Raw genomic sequence first — 7,681 nt, forward strand, 5'->3', positions numbered from 1 at the left:
AATTTTAAAATGTGCCCAACAACTGAATTCAAAAATGGGCAAAGGACTGTAATAGTTACTTTTCCAAAGAAGACATACAACTGGCTGAAAACCACATGAAATGATGTTCAACATCATTACTCAATAAGGAAATGCAAATCAAAACCCTAACTTTTCACTTTATACCTATTGAGATGACTGTAATTTTTAAAAATGGAAAATAAGTACTGGTGAGGATGTAAAAAAATTGGAAACCTTATATATTGCTGATGACAACATAAAATATGCAATTGCCATGAAAAATAGTTGGACGATTCCCCAAAAAGTTAAATATAAAATGAACATGTGACCCAGCAATACCACTCCTAGATTTGTACCCCCCAAATTTTGTAAGTAGGGACTATAACAGACACTTGCACATTAATGTTAATAGTATCATTATTCACAATAACCTAAAGATGACACAATTCAAATTTCTTTTGCCAGATGAATAGATGAACAAGACGTGGTATAGGTATACAATGGAATATACTGAGCCATATAAAGAAATGAAATTCCAATATATGTAGCAACATGAATGAGTCTTGAAGACATTATGCTAAATAAAACAAGCCTAGCACACAGAAAAACAAATACATATTGTATGATTCAACTTATATAATGTATCTAGAGTGGTTAAATTCACAGAGAATAAAAGTAAAATAGTAGTTACCAGGATTTGGAAGAGAGGGCATGAAGAGTTAGTATTAGTGGGTTCAGGGTTTCAGTTTAGAAAGCTAAAATAAATCCTGGAAATATAGAGTGATGATGGTAGCACAGCAATGTAAACACACATAATGCCATAAGACTGCATACTTAAAAGGGTTATAATGGTAAGTTTTGCTATGCATGTTTGCCACAATTAAAAAAACCCAATATTTTGGAAAAGTGCTGATGGGGCACTTGCTGATAATGAAAACCTAAATAGAAATTGCCTGGATTTAAAGGTATATGTCATTAAGCATGAGATTAGGAATAAACAAAAAACAATTTTGCCTGCCTAATCACAGACCCATTAATTCAGAACATGCAATAATGTAGGACAATGTTTAAGTTTTAGTGCCTAACAAACCATTTCTTATCAATGTATAAAACAGGGCAAATTGATTTAACAAAATGTTAAACAAAAAAATACAGCATCCCATTGTTTTGGACTGGGTTCCTGCCCTGGGCCCAAAAAAAGCAAACTGAAAATCAAAATAAACCTTGAGATTCCATTGTCACCAACTCAAAGCTGTTGTTAATGCGACCATCTGTAAAATCAGGACACAATGACAACAACCAAGTTTTCTAAACACGCCATTTTCAATAAGCAATGATAATAAAGTTCTATGTGTTTTAATCATTATAAAAAAGTAACCCGATCTTAATCTATCAAACCAATTCTTTTTGGTTGTTGTTCTTTGTTGCTGCTTCTTTTTTCCACAGCCCTTCTCTGTCTATAAAACCAAAGTCTTCTGCTCAGTCTATGACAATTATTCTGTTTTGTGGAATAAAATATTGCCCAATTTTAGAATCACAAAATGAAGCTAATCAAGATCTTTCAAAAGGGTTTGTTGTGAATTTATTTTGTGACAAAGCAATTTACAAGTTCTTTGGCACATTTATGGTCTAGAAGCAAGTAGTAATTATACAAGTACTAATTATAAATGATTGTTCCATAGTTTGACTTTCTATAAATTTCAAAAATTAAGACAAGTCATTATGCAATATAACTGTGTTTATCCAGGAGGCTCTTTTCAATTATCTGAAACATTTTGTTTTATTGTTTCTAGGACATGACAGAATATCTATTCTCTCTTAAAATTAACCATTACAGAAGAACCAGGGTACTCACTTTGTCAGCTTCTCTAGTCTATTTCAAGGCAGAGTAAAGAACATGAATTATCCCTCCATTGTTCATATTATATTAATATTACATACCACTGACTAGATACCTAGCCTGTGAAAGTACTGTGCTAGGCTTTTCCAATGTTATTTCTTAACTCTGAAAAGATAGACATCGATATTTTAGAGATTGAGAAACTAAGGCAATGATAGCTATGTGTTCCTCAGAGCTATTAACTAGTGCACCTGGTTTCAAACACAAGCCTTTCAGCACCGAAGCCCATGTGTGGCCTCTCTCATACTGTGCAAGTGTGGCCTCTCTGATAATTATTGCAATCTGACTAGCTATATGAGGACTTGGGCTACTTCTGAAAGGAATTTTCTTCTGAGAGAATGTATAATTTGAGCCTTTCCCTTTCATTGACCTTGTTTCCTTATTTTAATATTTGCTGATTTAGTGAAGTTTTACTGAGAAAGCTTTGTAGCTCAATGGTCCCTCTGCATCAATAATCTTTGATTCTCAAGTTAATGTTAGTAGGTCTCAGGTTTTCCTTGGCAGGAAAAGATGTTAATCCTCTGATCAACTCAGTAAAATATGAAATGGGCTTCCGTTTCTTTTTTTTTTTAACCTGGAATATCTCTTTATGTAAACCCATAGAGCCCAGCAGGGCAACTTAGAGGGCAGAGTGTAAGAATGAAAAGTTTCCAAGAAGCTAGAGATTTCACTGGCTGATCTTGGCCCTGCTGTGAACAAAATAGCAAAGGAATCAATAACAGATAAGAAAGAAGCAGATAAGGCAATTTCCAATGTGGTCTAAAACAAACTAGGAAAGAAGAGATAAGGTGTTTTCAGAAAACCTAACCTTTGGATGTCCAAAGGGCTAGCCTTTGCCACAATTGTGAAGGAGGTTATCTGTCTCACTGCATCTACACTCACCTCTCCTATCATTCTACTCCTCCACCCTCAGAAGTCCTAGAGCTAGTAAATACTTGTTAAATAAATGCATATCCAACCACCCTATCATGAGGCTGTCTCCTCTCTGGCATTCCCTTAACATATTTCATGTTTCATAGCATTCACCTTATCCAAGTCAAATCTTGGTTCTTCCTGGAACTTATGCTTACTTAGAAATTCTAATTAAAATCCCCTGATCAATTTATCTACCAAATATGTTAATGGCTAGTAATGATTTAATGCATTATTTCTGTCAGATTAAATATCTTTTGGTTTTTGTTTTGTTTTGTTTTTGTTTTTGAGACAGGGTCTCACTGTGTTCCAGGATAGTAGTGAATTCACAGAGCTGACCAGGTGAGCCTCAAACTCATGATCCCTCTGCTTTAGCCTTCCAAGTGCTGGGATTACAGGTGTGGGTCATCACACCAAGCTTCAGATTGCTCATTTTCATGGAGCTTTCAAATCTTCAGACTTGACTTTTGACATGAAATCTCTCTTACTTTTCTTTCATGTTTGAATCCATAAACCCATCACCGTGTTTAAAAAAATTCTCCAGCACAGCAACAACTTTTGACTGTGCCAGAGAAAGAACTAATGGGCATTAAGAGATGTGATATATGTTTGTAAACATTAATGGAATATTGCTTACAAGGAGCTTATAATTTAGCTGGGAAGACAAAATTAATACATAGGAAAAGTAAAACAACAGACCCAAAATATAGTGGCCTTTCTGGATTAATTACCTGGAACACTAGGTGACTTCAGTGGTCTGACACTATTCATCAGAAGGAACTAAAAGTAGTATTTTCAAGTTATATGACAACAGCATCAGTAACTAAGAGGTGGAAGGTGAATGAGGCAGTGACAATCACAAACACACTGTCAAAATAGGTTTATAACCATAGCATGTGCACCCATGAATTCCAGTGTGTGGCACATTGTTCCAGTGATGAAAGTGCAAGCGGAGGAGAATACATGGGTGAAGCACTATTTGGTAAATACTTCCTCAAAACTGGCTTCCAGGTGGGTTTATTGCTGCACACCTACAATCCCAGCATTCTGGGAGGCTGAGGCAGGAGGATTGCAAATTCAAACCCAACCTGGGAAATTTAATAACTTAACAAGACATTGTCTCAAAATAAAAAATAAAAAAGGGCTGAGGATACAGCTCAATGTGAAGGCCCTGGGTTCAATTCCCAGTGCCACACAAAACAAAAACAAACACCCAAAATAACTGGCCTCCATCATTTCCTTGTGAATATTTTGGAAGTAGAATTGGTGAATTTTTTTCAAAAAAAGATAGCTTTTTAATTAACTCTGTGTTGAATATCTAGACGGTAAGTTCAGCAATCACACAAAAAAATTCCTTAGGTTGCAGCATGGAAATTATGGTTTAGGAATGGAATTTTTTAAAAATACTCTGAAATACTACTGAAAGCCGTGATTCTCAACCACAGATTCTCAAAAGTGGTTGGAGACTCTTAAGGAAAAAGATACATAAAAGAATTACATGATAACTTTTTCTTTATCTCTCCAAATTATACCAGCATATAAGGGAAAGCAGCATGCATTCCACTAAACAAGAAGTGGTGGTGAAATCATTGTAATTTTCTGTTTCAAAATAACCTGAATTCCCATCCACTCTAGGTTAAATATTTACTCCCCTATGCCCTCTCTTGTATGCCCTACAGCACTGACGCTGACTTTGATTAAACGGAGAAATTTATCACATATTTTCCAATTGATTGATTTGTTCTTGAAAAGATTCCCAAAGTTTTAGAAAAAGTTTTTGGTATAGACCGAAAATTTTCTAACTTTAACTGTATTTCAGAAAGTTTATAATCCTATCTCTGAATGTAGATATGATACATTCACCAAGAGATTTGTTGAATGCAAACCATGAGTTCTCAGAATATGAAGGTAAGATAATGATCAGAAGGGGAGGAATCTGGTTGGAGTAGGTTTCCCTGAAAAAGAAAAAGGGGAAAACAAAAAGACAGGTGGAGTATCAAGCCTTCCCTTTCCCTGATCAGTATCTTAAAGAGACATATGATGCAACAAGTAGAACTAACAGGATTAAAAATGCAGCTTATACCTTCAAATAACTTTGAGTTTGGTTTTTTTTTTCCCCAGTACTGAGATTGAACCCAGGACCTCATCCATGCTAGGCAAGCAATGTAGTACTGAAATACATCCCCAGTAATTTTTTCATTTTTAAATTTTGAGACAGTGTCTCACTAAATTGCCCAGACTGTCCTGGAGCTTGCATCACACCTGAAGCAGCCACTGCAGTACCTGGGAATAAAGGCATACATCACTGAATCCAGAAAGGGTATTTTCATTTTAGTTGAGGAGGACATTTTTATCACAGACTTTTTATGTCCTCATATTTAAAGGCATTCCTGCCTCATCCCACTCACCCTCCATCCTATCCCATTTTCTTGCCATATTTTCTTCCATACCACTTATCAATACAAACTTTGCTATACATCTGTACTTATTTACTTGCTATAGTGCCTGTTTGCCCTGCTGCTGTGTAAATTTCATGAGGGCAATGCTTGAAAAGTAAGTTTACCACTGTTAAAAGATAATTTTCACAAAAGTCAAAATCGTGACTCATAGAAGTTAGGCTGGCCACGCTGAGAAGTGGGGAGATCTCCGTCGTTAGTGAACTTCTGGTGCAGGTGTGGGATCACAGCCTTAAAGATTAGCCACAATGGCTGAAAATGGTGATAATGAAAAACTAGCTGCTCTGGAGGCCAAAATCTGTCATCAAATTGAGTATTATTTTGAGACTTTAATTTTTAAAGGAACAGATCAAATTGGATGAAGGCTGGGTACCCTGGGAAATAATGATAAAATTCAATAGGCTCAATCGCTTAACAACAGACTCTAATGTAACAGTAGAAGCATTGAGCAAGGCTAAAGCAGAACTCATAGATATCAGTGAAGATAAAACTAAAATCAGATGATCTCCAAACAAACCCCTTCCTGAAGTGACTGATGAGTATAAAAATGATGTAAAAAACGTGTTTATATTAAAGGCTTCCCAAGGGATGCAACTGTCAATGATATCAAAGAATGGCTAGAAGATAAAGGTTAAGTACTAAATACCCAGATGAGAAGAACATCACACAAAGCATTTAAGAGATCAATATTTGTTGTGTTTCATAGCCTTGAATCTGCTAAGAAGTTTGTAGAAACTCCGGGCCAGAAGTATAAAGACACAGACTTGCTAATACTTGTTAAGGCAGATTATTTTGCAAAGAAAAATGAAGAAAGAAAGCAAAATAAAGTAGAAGCTAAATTAAGAGCTAAACAAGAGCAAGAAGAAAAACAGAAGTTAGCAGAAGATACTGAAATGAAATCTCTAGAAGAAAAGATTGGATGCTTGCTGAAGTTCTCAGGTGACTTAGATGATCAGACCTGTTGAGAAGATTTGCATGTCCTTTTCTCAAATCATGGGGAAATAAAATGGATAGATTTTGTCAGAGGAGCAAAAGAGGGAGTAATTCTATTTAAAGAAAAAGCCAAGAAAGCACTGGATAAAGCCAAAGATGCAAACAATTGTAGCCTACAATTAAGGAACAAAGAAGTGATGTGGGAAGTACTGAAAGGAGAGGTGGAAAAAGAAGCTTTGAAAAAAATCATAGAAGACTAACAAGACTCCCTAAACAAATGGAAATCAAAAGATTACATATTTAGAGGAAAGGAAAATAAAGCTGCCCAGGCTGGATCTGCTAAAGGAAAAGTACAGTTTCAGGGCAAGAAAACAAAACATGATAGTGATGAAGAGCATGATGAAAATGGTGCAGCTGGACCAGAAAAGAGTAAGAGAAGAAACAGACAAAGAAGAACCTGCATCAAAACAACAGAAAACAGAAAATGGTGTTGGAGACTAGTAGTTTAGTAAACAATTTTTTTATTCACCTTAGGTTTTAAGCTGCTTTTTGTCTTTGGAGGCTTTTAAAAAGAAAAATGAATTAGGTACACTTCAATGTCCACCTGCAAAGAAGGAAGATTTTTTGTTCTTGTTTTAACTTGTCCTTTTGCTGTTGTTATCCATACACATTTCTAAAATGTAGAGTTCTGTTTGTGTTCAAATATCAAAAGGAAGATTCTTCCACTAAATTGCCTTTGTAATATGAGTATGTATTAGTATAAAATAACAAAATATATACCATATAAAAAGTTTAAAAATCATAACATACAAATACAAAATTTTAGCTCATTAAGGAGAAAACCAGTGTTGTTACAACTGGTTAAAAGGAGAAACCAATGAACAGATACATTTATAGATGGGGAATATTGAAATGAATGTGCAAATGGGAAGCAAAACTGGTTTTTCCAAGAAGGGTAGAGAGTTGCCCTTCCACCTGCCAGAATAAGATTTTTTTTCTTAAATTCTTTTATTGGTACATTGTAGGTATACAGCACATTTACATTTCTCACTGGGATCTTGTACCTGTACATGATGCATCTTGGTTCTTATTTTTTCCCCATTCCTAGCCCTCCCTTCATTCCCTCCACCCTTCCCTATTTACAAAGACTTTATTTCCATTTTTTCCATTTCTCATCATTTTTCCTTTCCCTTCTATCCTTTCCCCTACCCCTCCCACTTCCCCTTCCCCTTTCTGCCTTTTCTTCCTATTTCACATTATCTATTATACCTTTTAGTCCTTATTTACACTTTCAGTTTCTCACACCAGAGAAACTATTCGGTATTTATTCACATGTATCCTATTTATTTCACTTAAGAGTATTGCCTCAGTGTGCATCCATTTAGCTATAAATGTCTCCAATTTCTCATTTTTTAAGGCAGAGTAGTACTCCATTTTATTTTAAAAAGCCCACATTTTCTTTATCCAGTCTTCAGTTGAT

At 35.3% G+C, this 7,681-nt stretch overlaps 1 pseudogene; it reads left to right on the forward strand.

The window, feature by feature from the left end:
* Window positions 1-5,505: 5,505 nt before the first annotated feature.
* LOC101705732 (lupus La protein pseudogene) lies at window positions 5,506-6,702 on the forward strand (annotated as a pseudogene).
* Window positions 6,703-7,681: the final 979 nt, after the last annotated feature.

This window comes from Heterocephalus glaber, unplaced genomic scaffold, assembly GCF_053883595.1.
Source record: "Heterocephalus glaber isolate CG9 unplaced genomic scaffold, H.glaber_assembly_v1.0 deba00001732, whole genome shotgun sequence".
NCBI lineage: Eukaryota > Metazoa > Chordata > Mammalia > Rodentia > Bathyergidae > Heterocephalus > Heterocephalus glaber.